Raw genomic sequence first — 25,078 nt, 5'->3', positions numbered from 1 at the left:
AATTGGGAAAACCAATTTTGAAATAATTTTTGGTAGATTATCCAAAGTATGTACTTACAAATAGTGATTACTTATTTGATGAATTTTATCTTATAAAACATATGTAAAATATAAATTATAAATGAAGGCAAAAGTCAGTGTTAATGAAAATAATTGAGATAAAATATGTATACAGGTAAATGTAAAAGAAAGTAAAATCAAAACTGCCCTTCAGTCAATGAAATCTGATCTGTGTTACAAGGTACCACACCAACAGCACAGACAGTATTTTTCCAATTAAAAATAGTACATGGTCTCAGTAGTAATTTTAACAAGTCAAGAATTCTGTAGCAACTAACAGGAAGAATAAGACAAATTACAAAAATTTATTTTTAAAGATATCAAAAGTTGAGGCATCAATCAGGATTAGATGAAATAAAATTCAGAATAAGGAGATCATTTCAAGTTTGGCTAATAATCTGTAGGTTTTTATTTTTCCTGAGGATATTTTTCAAATTACCATGGGCTAAGGATCAGGTCTTCTCAGGTAGTAAGCCTATTATAGCGGAGGAAAAAAAATCAGCAAACATTTGGGACTGGAGTAAAAAGTTGGAAGCAGAGTTAAATATCCCATAGTTTCCCAATACACAGTAAACAAGGTATTGCTGAAAGTGGATCCACATAAGGCACACCATAGATAACCACTGAAATATTTTTCCAGATCATTAAGTGGGTTGTAATAAAGTCATGGCTGAAACATCTGGACTGGGTTTCTCAAAGCTTTTCAGTGAAGTGAAGTCTACAACCTAACAATATCACAACCAAAATCCTGGAAGGTGTATTGCCTCAGAGCAGGAAATACGTATACAAAGACTGAGTTATACAAAACTTGCAATTAGAAGTTGTTTTACTGCTGTTTCTGATCAGATTGGGGTTGTTAATATTTCCTGAATTGCCAAAAATTGAAGATAACATCAGTTAATGGCTGTATAGGTTTTTTTTTGTACACATGTCCAATATACCATAAAAAACAGTAGTTGTGTGAAGAGGTAGAGGTACATGATTTTCAATCAATAGAAAAAGCAAACAATATATGATTCATATGCTGAAAAAATATTTTTAACTTGAAGAACATGTTAAATACAATGTAAGAACAGAGAAGAAATTCAATGAAAAGATGCAGAATTTCACTAGAGAGTTTAAACTTTTAAAAATAATGAAATGAACTTTTTAGAATTGAATAAAGTGAAATATCTTAAATCAATGTTATATAATATGTGTTTAACACCTCATTGTACCAAGAAGAACACAAGTTAATAAAAAATAAACAAAATGAAACATGGAAATCTAGAGAGAGGGGAATCCAAATGTAATGAAAAGAAAATTGATCAGAGTTTAAGAAGCAGTAGAAGAAAAAAGAAAATATCAATCCACAGATCCAATGAACATATCAAAGCACAATAAATCCAAAGATAACTTTGCAAGCACATTACAGTGTAAATATTAAAAACCAAAAACAAAGATAAAAAAATCTAAAAGCTACTAGAGAAAAGAAGGCACACTGCTTTCAATGAAGCAAAAATAACATTGGCAGCAGACACTTCAACAGAAATGAGTAGTGACAGAAGGAAATGTAATAACATTTTTAAATGCTGAAAGAATATAAGTGCCAATGTACAATTGTATACCTACAGAATATAGCCTCAAAAAAGAAAAATGAAATAAAGATGTTTTAAGACAACACAAATCTGAGGGAGTGTGCTCCCAGAAGCTCTGCGGTAAAAAAATGGGAAATTATCTCAAATAGTAATATCAGCATGCAGAAGGTAATAAAGAACAATATAAAAAGGAAATCTATGTATAAATATAAAATATTGTCTGTACAACACAATTATATGTCTTGTGAAATTAAAATTATGTATATAAAATTAAAATGCATAACAAAATGATGCAAAAATTGACAGTGGATGAAATTTAGATTCTAATATTTGAGCAGACTAGAAATGATAAACATAATTATTTGTATCACACAAAAATAAATCAAGAATACATATGATGATCAGTAGGGTAACCATTAAGCGATAGTTAAAAAATATATAACTAATAAAAGGAACTAAAGGAAACATAGAAATGTTTGACTAACTTAAAAGATGGCAAGAAAACAAAATCAAATGAACAGAAAAGAGATAAACCCTATACAAAATAAATAATAAGTTAGTGTATATTAACCGAACCTTATTGGTAATTGCAGTAACTAAATTACATGTAAATATGTAAATGGATTTGTGTGTATATATAGATATACACTTCAGTTAGATAGATAAGTATAACTTCAAATAACTCTATCTTCTCATAACATCATAAAACAGCTCACTTCTAGAACATCCACTTCAAATACAGCTTAAATTTAATTGAATTCATTTTTTTTCACCCTCACTTTATCTTTTGTGATTTAGAACAGTAATTTTATTTCATTTTTATCTGTCTTCATTTTTATGCCACCTGAAAAAATTCTCTCACATATTAATGGTTCGGGATTGGTGAGCATTTGCTATTCATCCACGCCATTCCTTTGGTGATCATATTCCCTTTTAGCTTTGATCTGTAAAGACTTATAAATAATGAATTCCCTTTTTCAGTTTAATCTTGTAAAAGGACTTTGGATTATATTTTTAGCTGTTCTCTGCATTTTGTCTCCTACTTAGGCAAAGAAATACAGTCTTGTAACTTACAAATAAAATATAATATATTAATAGAAGTTTAAGCGCACCTATACCATGATTGTGGATAAAGGTCACATATTATCCAGCATCTGATGATCCTTTTGATTTACAATGGCACATACGACCTTCAGTTCCTTTCATGGTTTATAACTAAGCTCAGGCTATTATTTTATAAATATGATTTAAACTCCTCAATAAATACAATGCTTTCCATTTCATAGATTGGGTTTTAACTGCCATTCTTCTGTCCACTTTATGAGATAGCAAACTATTCTGAACTTTTAACCTCAAACACCTTGGAATTTCACTCTCTCATACTGGGTGACCCAAGTAGCTGTTGGGAACATAGTCACTAAACTGTGATATAACAAAATGATATATATGTTAAATCACTGAAATTTTAAGGTCGATACATCATGTTAATTAATACATTCATTTTAAAGAAATTATAAATGTATGGATTATCAACCAAGGAAACACATTTTCATGTGATTTCACCTTATCTATGTTATCTCAAAGAAACTCAGTCTTATCCTCACTGTGCTTTTAGTGATGTTATATTACCTAGCATTTAAAAATGGAAGACTACTAGATTTTATTAAATGAGAAATAATATTAAAAATAATTATGTTCATATGTTAATTAAATAATCTACTCATTTCATGCATATGTTGCTCTACTCCAGCAGCAACTCATGGTGACAAATTATTATTTCTACTTCTCTGACATTAGCAAGACAGGAACACAAACTTTATATTGGATTCAGGGAACCAAAAGCAGAGAAGATTAGAAATCCTTGCCTGTGTGTAGCCAAGATCATAAAAAGTCCTGTATTTCCTTAGTGCCGTATATCATAGGGCCAATTAAAAATGGCTAAGCGGTACGTTCAGGCAGATGATCTTGAAAACGGAGCTCATGGAAGTCCTACCTGTCTCAATAATGATCCAAAAGTACAGCAGGTCTTTGAATAATGTCATTTTGTTCCATGTCATTCCGTTATAACATTGATGAGGGAAATACAGTGGATTCCTGCCAGGACCACTGTCTGTGTGGAGTTTGCATATTTTCCCCAGGTCTGTGTGGGGGTTTTTCCAGGTACTCTGGTTTCCACCCGCATCCCAGAGATGTGTACATTAAGTGAACTGGCATGACTAACTTGTCCCAGTCTGAGTAAATGTGGGTGTGCATGTGTGTATACTGTGATCGAAGGGTGTCCTGTCCAGGGTGGGTTCCCACCTCGTGACCTGAGCTGCCCAGGAAAGGTTCTGGACACCTGTAACCCTGAAACAGAATAAGCAGCTTAGAAAAGAATTATCTCATTTGTTTTTATTAGTCTTTCTTAAATGTATGTAGAGCTGACATTTATTTCAATGTTTAATATTAGAATTGTTTGGAGTCTTTATTAAGAAGTTTGCTGATGTTTTTGTGATCAGAATGTGTCATAGGAACTTAAGTATTGTTTATGTCAATTAGCCTGTTTTAAAATTGGTTTTGCTATCGTTGTTTTGCTTAAATTCGCAGTTTCCAAAAGCTATCAAAAACTTTAAGTGATGATTGATTGTAGTGGAGTAATTTATAATGTGCCCAAAGTTAGAACAGGTGTGAAGTTCCACAAATAGCCTCATTGAGCTCCCAGTAGCCAAAGAGAAATGAATGAGTCTCTGGAGAAACATAGAAGTCAGGCAGACCGTCATGAAGAGAAAACATTTTGACAAAGGTCAGAGAATTGATGGGAATAAAGACTAAAAACCAGCAAGGAGAGATGTGGACAATCGAAGTCAGATCCCTGTCACAGCTGTGCATAATGCAATATAGATAGACGTCAGGGATGGTGGAGAGCATGCGCATTGAATTGACATGTAAATCTTGGCACATATTGACATGGGGACTCTATATAGAAATTAACTTCAGTTAGCTAAAAATTAACATTTATATTAACTAAACTGAATGAAGTTGTACCTTGAGATGTGTTTCCTATATGCAATTAAATAATTGGTGGGGGAATGGAATAGTTAATACATGCTTCATTACTTAAAAGGGGACAGGCACCTTTAAGATTTGATGATGGAAGAAATTTACTGATCAAAATATGTTAAGATATAAATACACAGCATTCATTTACATGAAGTATAACTTTGTCAAAAGAGATTAATTATAAATATATGGAAATTATCAGTACAGTGAGAGATTTTGTTTTACAAGTGTTTAACTCTTGCATATATGGTTGTGGTATGAAATTTAGATATATCACTTTGCTAATAACTTTTGACAACATGAGGTCAATTATGACAGAAACATACAGCAAAACATTGCATGTCAAAGAATTATAATAAAATTAAATAACAAATATTAAATTTGTAAGTTCAGTATTTTAGTATTTCATTGAGATACATATGGTTGGATATATATATATAGATATAGATATACACACACACACACATATATATATACATATATACGCTAAGTATTACATAGCGACTTATATATTATGGAATTTTTAAATTATTGAAATACTATTATAATTAGAAAAATTTAACTCTGGTATACTTAACAGTTTTGTTTTATTCATTTATATTTTTGCCATAGCTTTATGACACGTAAATGCATTTTAATGGTAGTTTTATTACAAAGTTAACCATGTTCATTGTATAGAATTTGGAAATGAAAAAAAGCAAAGAAAATACAAAATGAAAAAAATCACTTTCTGTAACTATCTGCACATTTTTTATGAAAGATGCTTTAGAAAATAATTCTACCTAAAGCTCAACATTCCATAACCCACAATTTAAGACCATACACTTTGTATGACATGATGCAAATAGTCTAGGAACTCTAGTCCATTGCCAGTCTTGTGTCCTAAAGTTCAATACATATTACTGTAAGTGCTGTGGTCAGACTGTTCAGCTTCCAGCATGGTCCCATCACTTACTTGCTATATGACCCGGCATATACCGTAATCATTCTGTGATTTGCTTTTCTCATAGGAAAAAGAGTGGTAATAATATACCTCATTCATAGTGTGGGAGCAACCACTAGAAGTTCAAAAGTAGGATTTTGTCAGAACACCAAAAACATACTATAATGTTTAAAACAAGGATAATAATATATCTAACCCACAGATATATAAGAATTAATTAGATGCTAGATGTTAAGAGTTTATGTGATTGTCTAGTTTATAGTGCTATGTTCCATAATGTTTAATAAGTTTATACTGTTTTCTTACATTATTATTATTATTCAAGTTGTACAATAATCGTTACATACCTACCAGAAGAGGCTGCTTATCTTCAAAAACAGTGAACGTGAAATACCTAAATGGTTTGTGCTTTAAGCACATTTCTTTAGAAATTGTTCGTATTCTCCTTCATAAATACATAGCAGGGAGGAAACAGCCTTACAATGTCCAAAGTCAGGAAAAATAAAATTGATTTTGGAGGTTCTGTGGACCCTTACTTTTTCCTTTGAGAAAAGCAATAAAAGGGAACGGATCACTGAGTACTTTTGCCCACTACCTCTCACTCTGAACATTAACAACTTAGCTTTGGGCAAGAAGCATGAAGCCTTTGTCATCTGCCCTTAGACACCAAGTGAGAAATGCCCTGTCTGAGGCTTACAACCATTCAGCAGATTAAAAAGCCCACAAACGTCTGAAAGCAAGGCCATGATTTCTAGATATTGCTCAAACCTGCAATGAAAGAGGAAGAAACTGTTTATGAAACCTATGCACATGTTTGTATCTCATGAGATCCTTTAAGTCTGATTTAATACAGTCCAAAACTACAGGTTTAAGAGACCCTAAAACATGAATTTCCATCTATATGTTTTATCATATACTATATGCATACATAATATGTACGCAGATATACACATTTTAAAATTGATTAACTATATTTTGAAGAATGTGTATAGGGCATTAATTATGAATACAAAATGGACTCTAATAATTTTAATAGCTATGTCAGTCACAAAGGGACAGTCATGCCAGAGTAAACGAGTACCCAGTGAAGGCCATAACCAGGTAATCCCAGACACAGGGTGGAGTGTGACCATCTGGATGGCTTTATCAGACTGTAGATGAGCTTTATCGGACTGCAGATGGGTGAGCTGTACCCAGTCTCAAGTATAAAATCAGAGCTCTCTGATGGCTCATCGCTCAGACCACAACTGACGAGCTGATGGCCACACCTGCACTCCTCCCAGACAGACCGCTGGCAGCCTTGCCTCCTGACTGTTTCACCAGCTCAGCCTGGCCTACACACCCCAGCACCACAGGGACTCTTGCTGACACTGGAATCTCTCTTCTCCTTCATGTGTAAGACTCTGTTTACCTTGCCTAACCCTACTGCTTGCACACCAGTGTGACCCTCTTGTGTGAAACTGCTCTAACCTCAATTATTGGAGGCTATCCTCTGACCTGAACCTTGGTTAATGCCCATGTTAAACCACGTCAGTAGGACTAGATCCCCGGCTTTATTCGAATAAAGTCTTACATTATGGAAAGACACAAACGTGCTTGAGACTGCTACTTTGATTGGTAGGTCCTGCTCGTGACAGAATGCGTGTGTGTGTGTGTGTGTGTGTGTGTGTGTGTAGTATAATATATATTTAGTCCAAAGTACAGCATCAATTACAGTTTTGCGTGTGTTTTTTTTAAATAGTACCTTTTAGTTGATATTTGAAAATAACTTCAAGTTAAACTCATTCAAGGATAAGAGTGTCTGGACAGATTTTGAAAATATAATATTTACGCTCCTGGTACAGGTAGAAATAAGGATGAATGCACAAACATACAGCATCTGAACCTTCTAATCTCTTGTCTTTGCTTGGGTTTCTGCAGAATGGAAAAGCCAAGTCAAGGAAACACATGCATGTTCCTTATTAGGTGAAGTGATCCCAGCACAGATTAATATTGTTCCCCCACTCACCAAGTATTGCCTTTCCATGTTATAGATGTATGAATGTCAGCATTTTCCAAAAGACTCCTGTCCCAGACTGAAGCCTCAGGAACAGGATGAGGCAAAAAACGGAGGTTCAGCAGAAGCAATATGGGGTCACAGTTGAATGAAGTTGGTTACAACAAAAATGGCCAGAGTAAACGACAAGTGCTGTGGAATCTCAGGGTGGAGGGGGACGCAAGGTGTGTGTGATGCATTTGTAAGTACGTAAATCACCATTTAGTAATTCACACTAAGTCTTACAAGAAAAGGGTTGATATCTAACACATTCCTTATTCTAAATGAATGGTCATTTCCTATGGAAAATAAACACTGAGAATAAGATTAAAATTAAATTGCCCCTTTAATATTTTCTAATTTTTTAAGGAAATCTTAAGAGTACATTTACAATGTTTGCACTTATTTTTCTTTGTAAGAATTTATAGTTTTGCTTCTACTAAATTATCGTAAAAAACAGAGCATAGCTAAGTATTAAAAATATAGACAGTCTGTACCATTGTTGTGTTTTTGGGAAAAGAAAATGAGATACAGGTCTAAAAGATGCCACCAACTACCTAAGTGTCCCTAATGAGGTACTTAACCTCAGTCTCCTTTTCTATACACGTAGGCTATTCAGTTCAAAGACATATTCTGTCTTGGTTAAGAGAGGGGGCCCTAGTTTTGGACTTGACTGAAAACTGATTAACAGGATTAAGCCTTCTATTAATTGTGAGATTATGGTTATGTTATTTAGACTCTCTGTGCCTCAGTGTGCCCATTTAAAAATAGACAAAATAATAGTACTTATTTAATGCATGTAATGTGCTTAGAGCACTCTTTAAAAGGACAATGAGAAGGATATACCAGAAAGGTGAAGTGATTTGCCCAGGCCATGTAGCTTCTGATTAAATGTCAGGACTAGAACCCAGACTGTTCAATTCCATCCCCTTCCTTTCCATGTTTTTTCGATAGCGCCAGACACAATGGTCTTTATGGTAACTTTTTTGTCTTTAAAATTTATTAACTCTGCTTTTTAAAAGAAAGAAAACTAGTATTTTAAATTATATAATGAGTTCATCCGTAATCACTAATCAAAAAGTTTAGCTAATCATTATAGATAGATTTTTTTTTTTATTGCTTTGAGGTGATTTAAAAATATCCAGTTAAATATCTTTTTTCCTTTTCTTTTTTCTTTCTTTTTTTCATTTTATTAGCTTTTATTTGAAAAGTGTTTGGGACTGCCTGATCTTAAGGATTTATTCTGATTCTTTTAGACGAATTGCAACATTTTAGAAGCTCAAGTTTTATCTGGTTTGGGAAATAGAGAAGACTGACACATGGATTCTTCAAATAGATCCCCTAATACCTTTCAATGCTATTCAGCATAAAATGGGTTTGTGATTCAGAGTAAGACTAGAAATCAACAATCTTAAACCAAACGCCAAGTAGAAGAGAAATTCCCTGAGGGGTATCACTATGGAAACCAAAGAAGCTCCAGTTGGCAATATGGGAAGGAAGGGAAAGTACTGCACGGAAACATCCACAAATTAAACCAAACCCAGTGATTGCAGCTGAAGCGTACTTATAATCCCTTACGAGGCGTGCCTTTATTTCAAATTTCCTCTCCCAAGATGGTGCTAGGCTCTGCAACCATCCCTGGACAGCAAGACTAGGCATTCCAACTCAGAATCACTACTTCATAACAAAACTTATTTCAAGCTACATTAGGCTTCCCCAGCTGGGCTAAACATGACTGTAATATAATGTTTGTTTCTAAAAAATAAAACAGGAGCTTTCATTCAGCAGCCAGTGAGCTGAGACTGCTGTATCTTAAAATCTCCAGTGTACTTCAGAATTATAAATCGGGTCCCGGTCGTCAGCGTTATAAATTCAACCCTGTTTTCCCTCTGCTTTAAGAGAATTCAAGAGAAAAGACTCCAATAATTTAAAGTGTTTTAAGGAACATCCACATCTTGAGAAATGTTGGGGGAAAGAGAGGATGTCCAGAGATACCATAAAGGGATAAATAAAGGTTTTGATTGCTGGCTTGGAATGTAAATACGGTCATGTTGGTTTCATTCGTATATCTTGAACAGCATTTTCAGCAAGGGTTGTGCATTCTCTATCCTAAAATGATGTGTATTTTATGACTCTATGTAATTCCAAGGGAGTCAGGAAAATTGATAAACACTGAATATAGAGGCTCAAATATTAAAATAAGTACAAACACTTTAGAATATGCTAACACATTTACTACTAACAATATAAGAATTAATTAAGGAGTATCTTTTTGTCTCTCTACATCTATCTGCCTATAGAATTTCCATGTTTCCTCCTGATTAGATTAATTGATTGTTTTAGTTTGCACTTATCACTCATATCTCTCATGCTTGGTCTAGTATGAAATTAATACTGCTCTACATTTCCTTCTAATATTATAACACTAAACAACTTGGAACTTTCAAAATAAAGTTGTGACTTTGAGCTTCAGAAAGCTTGAGAATCAGAACCTCAAGTTCTGCTTGCTCAGCATGTCACAGAGAACTTCACCTGGCAGTAAAACATGGACAGTGAATGGTTCTGCTTCTTCTTGCCTGGAGAAAAGGCACTGCCCTGGGGCCTCTATAACTGTGAACAGGACTTTGCTTCCCAGGTTACTCTGGAATTTCTGAGTCAACTCATCATTAGTCCAAACTGCAACATACCTGGTAAAACCCTGAACTTGGAGTAAGAAATTGGGGATTTTTTCAGCATCCTTTTGAAACTAATGAATTACGTGATTTGAAGAATGAGAGTTTTGTTGATTTAGGAAATTGCTTTTCTTGTGGTATTGGTATTGTAAGTGGAAAGAACAGGGTGTGGGGAGTGAGTGGGCAGGAAAGGAAGGAAGATGTGAGGGAAACCAAAGGGAAGAGAGGAAATGAGATCATGCTTAAGAAAAGGTGCATACAGCTAAGTGTAATGGACAATTAACATTGTCGGCAGGAAAGAATCTCCACCCGCTGTGTTGCCAAGACAGACTGACAAGGGCCAAATAAAAACAAGGGAATCCCACTTCCCCACTGGAAGGAATAGTGGGCAGGGACAGCGGGAACCCACCATGGGAATGCCTGTGATTCCACCCCGAAAACTTGAACATTTTGCGCCCTCATTCGAATAAAACCGTAAGCCTCTTTGCTCTTTGGGGCAGTTTCTCTTCTTCTGGGCCTGCCCACTCTCACACCATCTTGAGAGTGTACTGTACTGTTTCCTGCCTCTGTTCCTGTTCCTGTTCCTGGCTTTGTTTGTGTTGCTTATTGGGTACATCCTGGAATTCCTTCCTGCAATGATACAAGAACCCTTTTTCCAGTCACTATCTACTATACACTGGTGGTGCAAAAAAAAAAAAAAAAAAGGTATACAAGTAGACATTTTGGTCAACGCTGCTCAAGCTGTAGTTAGCTGTCATCAGAAGCATCTGGATGCTGATGGTAACCATTTTGAGCAACTCTTGTAATTGCAGAAGTCAAACATGACTTGTATTCACTTGTATTCATCTTTTGGTATTAGTATATATTATTACAATTTTAATTTTTTTTCCCCTTTCTTAAAATGTGTATACCTTTTTTTGGCACCCTGATTTGGCACTCTGGTTTTTGGGAATCAGAAAATGTGTAACATTAGGTTTTAGAGAGTGATCTATTCCAATCCTCTGATGATTTAGGTGGAAAAATAAATCGAGCATAAATATTCAGGGCTTTTGAGCCACTTTTCAGAACCCTATGAGATGAAATTGGGTTTCTGTAGCCCCTCACTGGAAGCGGTACAGTTTTAGGATTTTCAGGGAACTAAAAAGGAAATGAGTGGTAACTTCACAAAAACTGTAGATGCAATACTTGCTGACATTCACGTTTTGTTCTGTTTAGTGAGACCTGATTACATTAAGTACTGAAAAGATGCACTAGACAATAGTATCAATTTTAAGAAACATTATCTGGCATCCAAAGTTGAACTTTAAGCTTTCCAACTAATCTCTCACCTCAGCTCCTCCACCTATCACCCACCCAGGGATCTTTAACATGCTGAACATGTACTGTTACACATCACTCAGTCAGAAAGTGATTTTAGAAAGCAGTGAGATCTAGGGAAATCTGTATGTGGGAGTTGTCAGGCGGAGGTGAGAGTTGCAAGGTAAAGCGTTCCGATATAAGGGAAATATTATGGTTCACATTTTTCACAGGAGGGAAAAAGTTGGTTGAGAATTGTTCGGAACCATGCAGCTAATTAAGAATGACATGGAAGTTTATGCCCACATACTTTAGTTCTAAGTACACTGCACTTTTATTTTTTCAAAGAAACAATCGCTTGAGTAATCCATGGGCTAATTCTCCTTTCCATTTTGAAACATTATGGATAGCATTAAAATAGGATTTTAATCAGATCTTCAATTCCAAATTTTCTATAAAAATAACTATATTATATGGTTTTTGTCTATCCCTTCATAATATTTTATTCCACATTTAAACAGGCACACATACATATATTCATGTGCACATGAGCACACATACAGCTATGTTTAATAGAAAAATTAAGGATTGATTTTCTGTAATGATCTTTTTTCATAAATCACAACATACTATATATTTTTCCCAAATGCAGTTTTTAACAAAATGTATATGCTAGAATAGCTATAGATTTATATAAAAATTGCAGAGATAATATAGAGAGGGCTTCTGTATACTCACACCCAGTTTTCATTGTTAACAACTTACATTACTGTGGTACATTTTGAGATTAAGCAAGTAATGATGAACTACTATTAACTAAAGTCCATGCATTACATATTGATATGGTCTTAGTTTTTATCTGATGTCCTTCACTCTAGTCTAGAATCGATGCTAGAAAACTGTATCATATTTACTTGTCATGGTTCCTTTAGCTTCTCCTGGCTGTGGCAGTTTCTCAGACTTTGTTTTTAATGACCTTGACAGTTTTGATAACCTGTAAACCACAGGGAACAACTTTATCAACTAGAGAACAGTGAATATATGCAGTTCTTTTTGCCTTTGGTCTCATTCCCAAAGTTACTTAAGTCAGCAATTTTCCCCCCACCCCCTTCAGTGAGATTGTTTTGCATATTTCTAATATAGTTAAATTATTTTTCACAGTCAATATTCTATCCTGAATTTCTGCAGATTCCCAAACCACTTTTTTAATTTGCATACTTGAATGCTCATTCTTTGTGCTGCAAGTTCTTAACATATGCACTGTCATCTATATATCATAAATTATTATATATAATACTTTCACCACTACCCTACCAAATTATCTGTGCTTTATATATTAAAACTCCTGTACCCCCAAACCTCTGGCAACCATTTATATGCTTAACGTTTTTATTGTTGCTTTTTCTGGATGTCATATAATGGAATGACACAATGTATAGTCTTTTCAGACTGGCTTTTTTCACTTAGCAAAGCAGATTTAAGATTCATTCATGTCTTTTCATGGCTTAATGGCACGTTTCTTTTTAGTGCTAAACAATGTTCCATTGTGTAGATGAACTACAACTTATTTATTCATTAACTTACTGAATGATATCTGAGTTGCTTACAGTTTTTGGCAATTATGAATAAAACTGATATAACATTGATGTGCTGGTTTTTATGTAAACATAAGTTTTCAAATAAATTGAGTAATACATAGGAGCACAATTGTTGGATCATAAGGTAAGACTATATGTTGCTTTGTAGGAAACTACCAAACTGTCTTACAAAATGATTGCAACATTTTGAAATCTACCATAGACAATCATGCCTATATAAGCAAAGATAGTTTTATTTCTTCCATCCTAACATGTATATTTTTCATTTGTTTGTTTTTTTTCAATCTTATAACATTAGCTGGGACTTCTAGCATGATGTTGAATATAAGTGTGTAGAGAGAATAGTCTTGTTTCCACTATTAGAGGGAAATCACTATGGAGGAGATTATAGTTTTTTTCAGAATTATTAATTCTCCCTACCCAAATACAGGGATCATTTCTGGATCTTCACTGCAAGAACATGGGGGTGGTGTGGGGGGGGAGCTCCTAGAAAATAAGCTCCTGGAAGCATGGAGTCCCCACTAATATGGTAACCCTCAGAAGTTATCAGTCTCATGTTAATTTATACTGAGCCTCCAAAATTTTTTACAAAATGACGTTAGTGTTCCTACAAGTTTAGGATATGTAAGATCTTGGTGATATCTTTCTGGATGAATCTGTTTCTCTAGATTTCAGGGTGATAATTTGCCCCACAACCTCAAATTTCTAATGGGTCCATAGAAAAATATATATATTGTTTTCAGTGTGTCCAACTTTTTTCTGTTATAAGAACAGAGTGATGACTTCCAAGGTTTTTACATTTTGCAAATGATACCAGAGTCCAGACTGTATTTTTAAACACAGCAATATACTTTGGACATGTTTCTATATTGATCGCAATGAAGTATTACATGATATAGATTTTTTAAAATTTTAAGTACGTTTCGCCATTTTCTTAAATGGATATGAGGTGTTTTTAACTTTGTTTTTGTTGTTGTAATTTATAATTTCTTTTGCAAAATGAATTTTTGCAAAAAACTAGGGTGCACATGTTTTTAAATTGCTTAAGATATTATACATATATATATATATGTGTGTGTGTGTGTGTGTGTGTGTGTGTGTGTGTGTGTATTTGTTTGTTTTTCCTTTGCAATTCTCTATTTTCTCCCTTTGCCAGCCTCCAATTATACTTAGGTTAGGCTATTATGTCCCCAAATTACTGACACTGTATTTAATTGTTTTCAATCTTTTTTCTCTGTGATTCTCAGGTTGAATTTTTTTTTTTTTTTTTTTTTTTACTGTTTGTTTGTCTTTTTTCCCATTGATCTTTTCTTATTTATTTTCCAATTGGATTTTAATCTCACTTTGTTAACTTTTCATTTTAATTATTACACTTTCCATTCTCTAAATTTTCATTTCATGTATTTTTATAATTTATATAGTCATCATATTCTATTGCTTTATGACCTTGTACATATTTATAACAGGGACTAAATCCTTGTTTACTAATTGCAACATATGTGACCTTTTACATTCATTCAATTTCATTGACTACTTCCCCTTTCCTTTGATTTAAGTGTGTGTCTAATGTTTCCTTTTGTTTTGTGTTGTTAGTAAATACTGGATATTGTGGAAGACAAGATAGAAGGAGCCTGAAATACATTACCTCCCTTTAAGGAATATTGAATTTTGATCTGTCAGAGGTATAAATTATTAGAGGCAAATTTCTTGATCTTGTCAACCTTATCTTCACAGTGCGTTATGCAAAATTTATTCTGATATTGTCCTTACTCTAGGGCACAATCTTTAAAGTTTTGCCATTTCTGAATGGTCAGAATACTCATGGATCACAGTGAAATCTTTACAGTCTTTCACTCTTTTTAGGGTAGATCAGCAAAGTTCCCAAGCCTTAGTGATCATTCATTTTTCTCTTGAGCTCTTAGTTTCACAACACTGCTCTCTACAGGCCTTGCAAAGTCTTGCTATGCTCACATGCAGCTACGCTCTTCGACAAGTTCCAGAAGGTAACCCCTCCAACCCCCCCACCCCCTAGATCTTTGGTATTTGTTACCCCATAGCTCATTCCTCTCTGGTACACTACCTCATCTCCAATATGTTCCTCTGTAGTTCAATTAGAACACTAATTCTCCTTGGACTTTACTTCCTCATGTGGATATTTGGAAAGTTCAACCAGGTAGACATTCAGTGTACATGTGGATTTCCTTTAGCTCAAGTATAATATTTCAGTGTTAACTATAGTCCCATCCCTGAAATCAATTGCCTCATATCTGTTGATAGTTTTATAGTTGTTGGTAGAAGAATACATGTAATTCCTGTCACTCCAGGATGTCATGCAAAGTACAGAGGGGTTGGCATTGGTGACAAGAGGTTAAAATAACACAATCTAATAGGGTCCAAACTGTTGACTTCCACTTCCTGTAGAAGTTTAGCAATTTTCCTTTTCTACCATTTTTTGACATGACAAAGAGCACAAAATACAAAATTTTGGGAAAGATGGAGAAGACAGTGATGTGACTGCAAACAGAAAATTTCAAAAGGCATTTGTGGTTGCCGGAAGGCAATTTAGGAAATGCCTAACAATATCAGAATAAAAATGGACTCGGGAAATGTACATGGGCTTTGATATTGCACTCACTTTCTAGAAAGCTATTAAATGTTGACTTTGTCAAGCAGAAAAGAGAACAAATAAGTATTTTATATCACACACCTTCAATTCCCAAAGTCAAACCCAGTATGATTACATAAACCAAGGAAAAGATAAAAGAAAGAGTTAGAAAAACTTTTTGTTGTTGTTCTGACTTGGGTGTGCCTCCTCAATGAATTGTGTCTGAAAGGAAGAACGATATTATAAATGTCCACCAACCTAGCTCAGAAGAAAGAGAATGAAACTCATTTATCTCAATTGCTCGATAAGTCCTAGATATTTTAGGCAAAAGTTACAAGTCAATGGGATTTTTGTTTATCTGATGTGAATAATAAAAGGAAAATACCAGATGCCAGGCTTGCATATGGAAAGAAAAATACATGTGGCCATTGAAAAGATAGACTTTAGTGTGATGGCAGGTTTTTAAACCAAGATTTAAGGAAACATGATTCCCCTGTGAAATGAAATAAATACCACTATTGCAGGTAAATACTCTTTGAAGGTAAAAGGGGTGATTTCCTTTTCATTGTGTGTATGAAATAATAAGTTTAATTCAGGGCAAGCTGCAAGAATACAGCTTATGAATGGTTTATTAGAGTTCAGCTAAGTAATATTATATAAATATTACATGTTCTTCAAATGTCAGTTCCAAACACACATCACTCCTGAGATAGCAATCTCTGTTAAAGAGGATATTCCTCTCAGGTGAGAAAGAACTGTTAAGTAGAAGTTAGAAAATGTAGGAAAAGGAGGAGAGATGCAAGGGGGTCCATAGTGCCTACAGAAAATGCTCATAAATAGCTTTGATTGACTACCTCTAGCTAGGTATCTGTTTTTACAACAACAGATGACTAGAGGTGGTCTGGAACAAGATAAGGATCTCAGTAAAAAGACCTTCACTGCTCTTAGCAGGTCACACTGTCCTGTGGAAGAGTATGCATCACCTTTTCATGCCAAATCAATATGTAACTCCCTCACCCCACCCAGCAAACTGCATGTCCTCTGGACAAGGCCACCCCCACCCCCACCCCCGCTCTCTCTGTCTCTGTCTCTCTCTCATTAATACTAGGAGCCTACCGTGTTTCCCAGAAAATAAGACCGAGCTAGGCAATCAGCTCTAATGCGCCTTTTGGAGCAAAAATTAATATAAGACCCAGTCTTATTTTACTATAAGACTGAGTATAATATAATATAATATAATATAATATAATATAATATAATATAATATAATATAATATAATAAATATAATAAATATAATAATATAATATAATATAATATAATAATTTAATATAATACCTGGTCTTATTTTACTATAATATAAGACCGGGTCTTATACTATATAAGTATAAGTCTTATATAGTATAAGACCCGGTCTTACATTAATTTTTGCTCCAAAAGATGCATTAGAGCTGATTGTCTGGCTAGGTCTTATTTCAGGGAAACACGGTGTACCTCTCTCCCCAACATTGCCTAGGCCCCTTCTCTTCCCTGAGAATGTATCAGTAATAAACCCTGCTTGCACATTAATCAGCTTGTTGACCTTTGATTTGTCACTGTTTGGGCAAGAAGAACCAAGATTCCCATAACAGAACTTTATATGATGAGTAGTAAAAAGTACTATCGTCCAGAAACCCCATACTATTGATCTAGTAGTACATTTGTAAAAGAAGATCAAGGGAGTCACATTCTCGTAGGGTTTCTATAGATAAAATTATATCACAGTCAAATTATTTCAGAAAATATCACATACTGGCCCCCCCATTAAAAAAATCACAAAGCTTGATGGTATACTGTATGTTCTAAAATATTTTGTAGTAAATATGTCCATTTAAGAAGTTGTATAAGATATTATTAACCAAAAGAACATAGTTTTTAAAAATATTTTTCTTATGTTCTCTCCATAGTACAGCCTCAGCACAAGATCTTTTATTACAAAATGATTAGAAAGAACACAAAAGAGTGCCTAAATAAACTTTCAATGCATTTGAACATAGAATGAAAAAGCTCTTCTCTTTCTTTAAAGTGACAACAGTGAGTCAAGAACTGACATATAGGTTACTATAAAAGATACTGGAGATGAAAATAAGAAACTGGGACGAAGAAATGTATGTCTTACCAACACTTTGTATTTATCTGTGTTGTCATTTATTCATGTCAGTGGTTTCTATTTATTTAGGTAATCTTTTTATTACAGCTAGAAAATGTGACTGAAATGTAAAATTTTCCTAGAAGAACTATTCTGTCTCTCAAAAGGGAGACTGGGATTAAATTTATAAAAAAAATATTTTATTAAAAAGGAAACAAAATAGTTTGTTATGGGTTACAAAATGTGCTGGAGGGTTACAGTAAATTAAATGTTATATATTTTAAGGGAATAATTAATTCTGAATTTATTTTCCAATATGATATTGTCAAATCTCTATAGCTGAAGAATAAAAGATCAAAGAAAAGAACAACCATTTTATAAATAGAGTTTAGTTTTTGAAGAGGCACAGAAAATTCCAATAAGACAAAAAAGTATACAATGAATACCTAATCATTCAGTGATAGCTATTTGGAGGAAGAATTCTGAAAAAAAAGATTGCTTTAAAAATTTAAGGCATATATACTCAGTGGTAATTGTAATCCATCAAACTGCAACTTATTTTAAAATTAAACTTATAGTTTCATACAGTTAAGATCACAGATTAAAATGCTAAACTTAACTAAATATGGTTTAAGATGAGCTCCTCATATTTATGCAGTGTCTATAATAAGCAATTGTTCTTGAATATATACATGAACTAAATTATCACAATAATACTTTAAGTAGTATAGTACAGGTAATATGTAAATTTTACAATTTATGAAGCTGAAATTAAATAATTTATTATGTTGATTAAATTTACATATGCATCAGTTAAGATAGGCTAGATTATATTTCAGTAACTAATGGCCACAAAATCTGAGTGGCTTAAAACAACAAAAGTTTATTTCTTCTTTGAGTTACATACTCATCTTCAGTGAGCCGTAGTCCACTCCATATCATCTTCACTTAGTATCCCATTCCACTGTGAGGTCAGGGTTTCCTCCCCATACTAACTAACACCAGCAGAATGTCTGAGAATCAACTCAATTCTGACACTATCTACCCAGAGATAGCATCAGATTCCACAGGTTAAGGGTTCAGTCCTATAAGATTGCCTGTACTCCACACACACTTCAGACAACAGACACAAGCCCAGGTTGCCTGTGCTTCTGACTAACTGGCCACAGGTTGGAGGTTCCTAGGACCTCCTCCAACTGAGGATGCTCATCGCTCATCACAAGTCCAGATTGTCACCCTATTTCTGACCAACTGGCTATAAATCAGAGGTCCTAACACGCTCTCCTTGGGTTGAATAAATTTTCCAGAACGGTTCACAGAACTCTGAGAAACATGTTACTTACTACATCACTGGTTTATTGCCAAAGGATATAATTCAGGAATAGTAAGATGGAAGAGATGCAGAGAGTGAAGTGTGTGGGAAAGAGTGCAGAGCTTCAACGCCTGCTCCAGGCCCACAACTCTTCCTCCATCTCTGAGTATTCACCAACCAGAAAGCTCTCCACACCCTGCCTATTTGGATTTTTATGAAGGCTTCATACAAAGGTATGCTTGATTAAATCATTAGCCATTGTGGATTGGTTCAGTCTCCAGCCACTCACCCATCCTGGAAGGTCTGGGGGATGGAACTCAAAGTTCCAACCTGCTAATCATATGGTTGGGTCTCCTAGCAACCAGCCCCCATCCTTAGGTACTTCCCAGTCACCACATAAACAAAGATACCTTTATCACTCTCAATACTTGGGAAATTCCAAGGGTTTCTGGACTGTAAGCCAGGAATGTGGAGAAAGACCAAACATTTACGAGAAATATATTTTGATCCTCTAAATGACCACAGACATATTTCTTATAATTCATGATATTGCACAGGAACATTTGACAATTTAGAGTGTTTTGCTTCAACACATGCCATCTTAATATTTTAAGTATATTATTGTGTATTACTTGCTTTTAGTAGATTTAATATGTGCTATATGAATTAAAAACATATTTGTAAGTGCACATTAATTTCATTCTACCAATTACTTGCATTTAAAATGAAATGGGAGATTTCCATTTCCATTCATAGAAGATAACATGCAATGGTACCTGTTGTCCTGCTCTAACAAATACAAAATTGGACAAAATGTAAGAAACAACTCTTTTTGGATATTGGATAACTGGCAGTACAGGAAAATAAGCATAAAGATAAATCAATAAATGAGGTGATCCCTATAGTTTCTCTAGCTTACTTCCTGGAAGCATTTTCCAGCTTTAACAAAGCATGGGGGAAGCCAAGCAGAGATCAGCAGTCACACTGTGATAAGGAGACATAGATAGGTCAGGGAGAAAAAGATGAGCAGAGTATTTCAGAGAGCAGTCTTTGATTAAAAATCAATTCACACGAGTCAGAAAGCACACAAGCTAGATAAGAAAAAAAATGGCAAGGATAACAATTACAGAAGAGCTGTAAGATGAAGAAATTCCAAAACTCATATGGGTCCAAGAATACTCAATGTTCCTGTAGCAATTATGGAATTAGCAAATATGGATGTTAAACACATACACACACACACACACACACACACACACACACACACACTCCAAATGTTCAAGGAAAATGTGAACACAATGAGGAACTAAATGGAATATAAATTTCAAACACAATATCTGGAGATGAAGAATACCATGCATATTTATAATAAAAATATGTTTACTGAGATTAAGAACTGACTACAAACAACATAAGAAATGATTAGTGACCTTGAACACACTGCAATAGAAGTTATTTTAAATGAAATATAGATTGTGAAAAATTAAACTGAGTATCAGTGACCTGCAAGTCAATATCAATAGGACTAAAATATATGTAATCATAGTCCCAGGAGTAAGAAAAAAATAAAATAAAATAATGGTAGAAAAGAAAAAAACTTAAAGAAAACAAAAACAAAAAACAAAGCAAGAGAAGGGGGGAAATGTACAGCAGATGGTATAAATATAAAAGCAGGACATCTATTATTATACATAAATAAACAAGTAAAGTTTAAAGTGGTAAACTTAAGCCAAGGCATATTGATAACAAAGCAAGGTAACAAAGCATGTTACCTACAAAAAACATTAAATAAAAAATACACAAAGAGCATAAAAGTTGGAAGACACATAACATGAAACACTAATTAAAAACTAGTGTGTCTATATTGATGTCAAAGTAGACTTCAGGTAAGGGTCATTTCAACTGATAAAGTTCACTAAGAGCAAAGATGTGTCATTAGATGCCAAGTCTAAAATCATCGACACCCCCTATTCCCAACTACTATGTATGGATGCTCTAGTTGGATGGTGAAGAAGACTGATGGGAAAAAAATTGATTGATTTGAAATATGGTGTTGGAGGAGAGCACTAAGAATACTGTGGACTTCCAGAGGCATTAGTCTACAGGAGCTAAAAAGGGCAGTTGAGAGCAGGATATTGTGGACATCACTTATTCATAGAGTTGCCAGGGGTAGGAGCTAACTGAAGGCATGTAACACATACAAGAGGTAAAGAGGGACATTTCATAACATCAGTCAATTCATCAAGGATCATTGTGATTCTAAATATGTATGTGTCTAATAACAGAGTTTCACGATACATGAAATACAAAAGATGAAACTGAAAGGAGAAATGAAAAAAATGCACTCTAAAATTTTGATATTTAAAAAAGGTTTTCATTAATTGATATAAAAAATAGACAAAAAATATAGACTGTCTCAATGCCACTATCAACTACTTCTCTTTGAAATTTTACTGGAGGTCCTAGCCAATTCAAAAATAAATAAAATGTATTCAAATGTGGAAAAATATGACTTTTTAAAATTATAGATTAGAAAATTGTTTGTGCAGAAAATATGAAGAAAACTATAAAAAATTCATCAGAACAAGACTATGTACTTAATGCAAGGTCAATAATAAAGAAAAAAAATATTTATACAAGGTAGCAATTGTCATGATGAAGTTGAAATGTAAAAAAAGACAATGCTATTTATGACATATCAAATAACATTTGTAACAGCATCAAAATTCTTACAGCTAAGTTTAACAAAATATGTTCAAAATTGTACACTGAAAACTGCACATCATTTCTGGAGACTTATAGAAAGCCTAAATATATGGAGAGATGTACTGAGTTTATGTATTACAATACCAAAATATTTTAAGATGTAAATTCTCTCCAAAGTGATCTATAAAGTCAACATATTCCCAAATGTTTGCTAAAATTGATGATTTGCTGAAGATGATTCTAAAATTCGTATGGAAATGCATAAGCCTTAAACTAACCAAAATAATTTCAAAAAAAAAAAAAAAATCCAATTTGAAGGACATACACACTTGATTTCAAGACTAACCAATAAGTTAGAATAATCAAGATAGTGTGCTACTGATGTGAAGATAGACATATATGTTAACAGAACAGAGTAACACCCAGAAAAATAACATTAATGCGATTTTATGTATATATATATATATATATATATATATATATATATATACATATATGTATATATATATATATATATAATCGCATATATCTCACATATAAATTGAATATATATATACATATATAGTCAAAACATATATATATATACATATACATATGTATACACACACACACACACACATATACATAGCCAGTTTATTATTGACAAATCCTTTAGGATAATTTAATGGGGGAAAAATAATCTTTCAAACAGCATTGCGTGAACAATGTTCTATTCACTTCATATCAAATAAAAATTAATTGCTCCAATAAATTTCAATCGATTGAAATGAATCATACATCTAAACGTGAAAGTTAAAACTAAAAACATCTAGAATAAAAACGAATAGATAATCTTAGTGACTTTGATTGGCAAATCTACTTAGAGCACAGAAAAACCAAACCCTAAAGAAAAGTAATATAAATTGAATTTGATCCAAGTTGAAAACTTGTGCACTTTGTGAAATACTGAAAAGGAAATGAAAATCTAATCCATAAAATGGGGGAAAGGAGCTTTTGCAAAATACAAACCTGATAAAAGAGTTATCCTGAATGTATAATGAATCCTTACAACTCAATAATAAGAAAACAAACAACTAGATAAAAATAAGTAAAATGATTGGAGCAGACACTACAACAAAGAATGAGCAAATGAATACATGAAAAGGTGTTCAACATCATTAGCCACCAAGTAAATGCAAATTAAAACTATAAAGTGATACCAGCAATCACTCGCTAGAATTGCTAAAATTAAAAACATGAAAAAACAGAGAGAATATGGTAAAATTGGATCTCTTACATATTGCTTGTGGGAATGAAAATGATTCAATCACTTTTTAAAACATTTTGACAGTTTCTTATAAAATTTGTGATGTAATTACCAGCAATTCCATTCTAACTGCTTACCTAAGAAAAATGAAAACGTATGTCCACATGAAGACCTATAAACAAATGTTTATAGAAACGTTATTCATAATAGCCAAAAATCCAGAAATAATCCTTATGTCCATCAGCAAGGGAATGGCTGAACAAATTGTGGCTGAACAAATTATGTCCATATAAGAACTTTCTAGTCATCCAAAAAGGAACGAACTATGATCTGAGCAACCACATGGATGGATCCCAATATCAGTATGAGTGAAAGAAGCCAGATACAAAATACCGGTGGTGTCAAAAAATGTATACACATGACTTGCATTCATCTTTTGTTATCGGTATATATTGAGTATTACAATTTTAATATAGTTTTTTTTGTTCCTTTCTTAAAATGTGTACATGTTCTTTTGGCAGCCTGTGTAGTAAAAACTGTATGCTTTCCTTATTTGAACTCCAAAGAATACAAATCAAATTTATAATGACCATAACGTAGATTAGTGGTTACCTGTATAGGGCGGGATCTGGGAAGAGGAGATGGGCATTGAGTGTGAAATTCACAGATAAATCTTTTTAGTGTGGAAGAAATGTTTTGTATCTCGTGTGGTGGTTGTTACACAATTTTATAAATGTGTCAACACTGTCAAAAATGTATTTTACTTTGCTTCAACTGTATCTGATTACAGTTGAATAAACATAAAATATTAATAACACGAGATCTAAAGAGAGAGCATGTCATTTAACAGTTGATTAAGGAATATCATAGTTCCCCTAGCATAAGAGAACAATGCCTGTGTTTGGTGTCTCACATCATTGCACTTCCTTTTTTCTGCAGGCGGTGCAATTTGATATATTCCACCTATTTAACTCATTAAGTCATGTTTAGTGGAACCACATTCTGCAGATGGAAAATTAAACCATGACCTTTTCCCTCCTACTTTCCTTGTCTAATAAAGATAAAAGAATATACTTAAAATAAATTAAGTGTTTTTATTAAATGTTAAGAGCAGTATTAACTTGTCCATAACAACAGTTCTTCAAAAACATAGTGTACCTGAACAGAATCAACATGATAAAACACAAATGACACATTTCCCAGTGTTTCACCTGAGATTATATCTCTTTTAATTATACATACTTTATGTCTGTGAAATGTCTAGGGTATAGGCATCAGACTCTCACATTATATTTTGATTTTTTCCCCTTAGTTTGAGACACACTTTTTTTTCCTTTTTAATGTACCTGTCATCTCATGTTTACCTCATTTCTGTGATTTTATACTTTTAAGAACATTTTTTTCTTAAAATGGAAGGGATAGAAAGTCAATTTATAGTCAAAAAGGGGAGGGAAAAAGAGAGATGCTGATTACATCTTGAGTGGAAGAAATTAAGGAAACACTATAATTTTATAGCTAATTCTAAAATCACAATGTTTTGATAGAGTTTGCTACAAACCAGGGTCCATTTTAAGGCAAATTCCCTAACAGTCTATCCAAATGAGAGTGTCTACCCATTGTAAATATTTTATATTCACAGTCTATTTTAATATTTTATTGACATGTCCCCCTCCTCCACTGAAATTATTGCTTACTCTTCCTTTGGCTGGCCCTAATTGTCTGAAAATAGTACCTCAATGAAGATTTGCTGAATGAATGACTAAAATTTTTCATGTTAGAATCTGGGTACCTAGCCAGGAAGACAGTGATGAACCTTTTGATTCAGAAATGATTTATGGAGGAGACACCAGTTAAACCCCAACA

At 33.6% G+C, this 25,078-nt stretch overlaps 1 pseudogene; it reads right to left on the bottom strand.

Moving 5' to 3' along the window:
* The window catches only part of LOC109450807 (sodium/potassium-transporting ATPase subunit beta-3 pseudogene), a 32,515-nt pseudogene that overhangs the window by 3,733 nt on the left and 3,704 nt on the right, over positions 1 to 25,078 (bottom strand).

This window comes from Rhinolophus sinicus, chromosome 14 (genome assembly GCF_057876585.1).
Source record: "Rhinolophus sinicus isolate RSI-liver-muscle chromosome 14, RSI-T2T, whole genome shotgun sequence".
NCBI lineage: Eukaryota > Metazoa > Chordata > Mammalia > Chiroptera > Rhinolophidae > Rhinolophus > Rhinolophus sinicus.
Note: the sequence above shows the minus strand (reverse complement) of the source record. Positions and strands in the feature narration are given on the sequence as shown.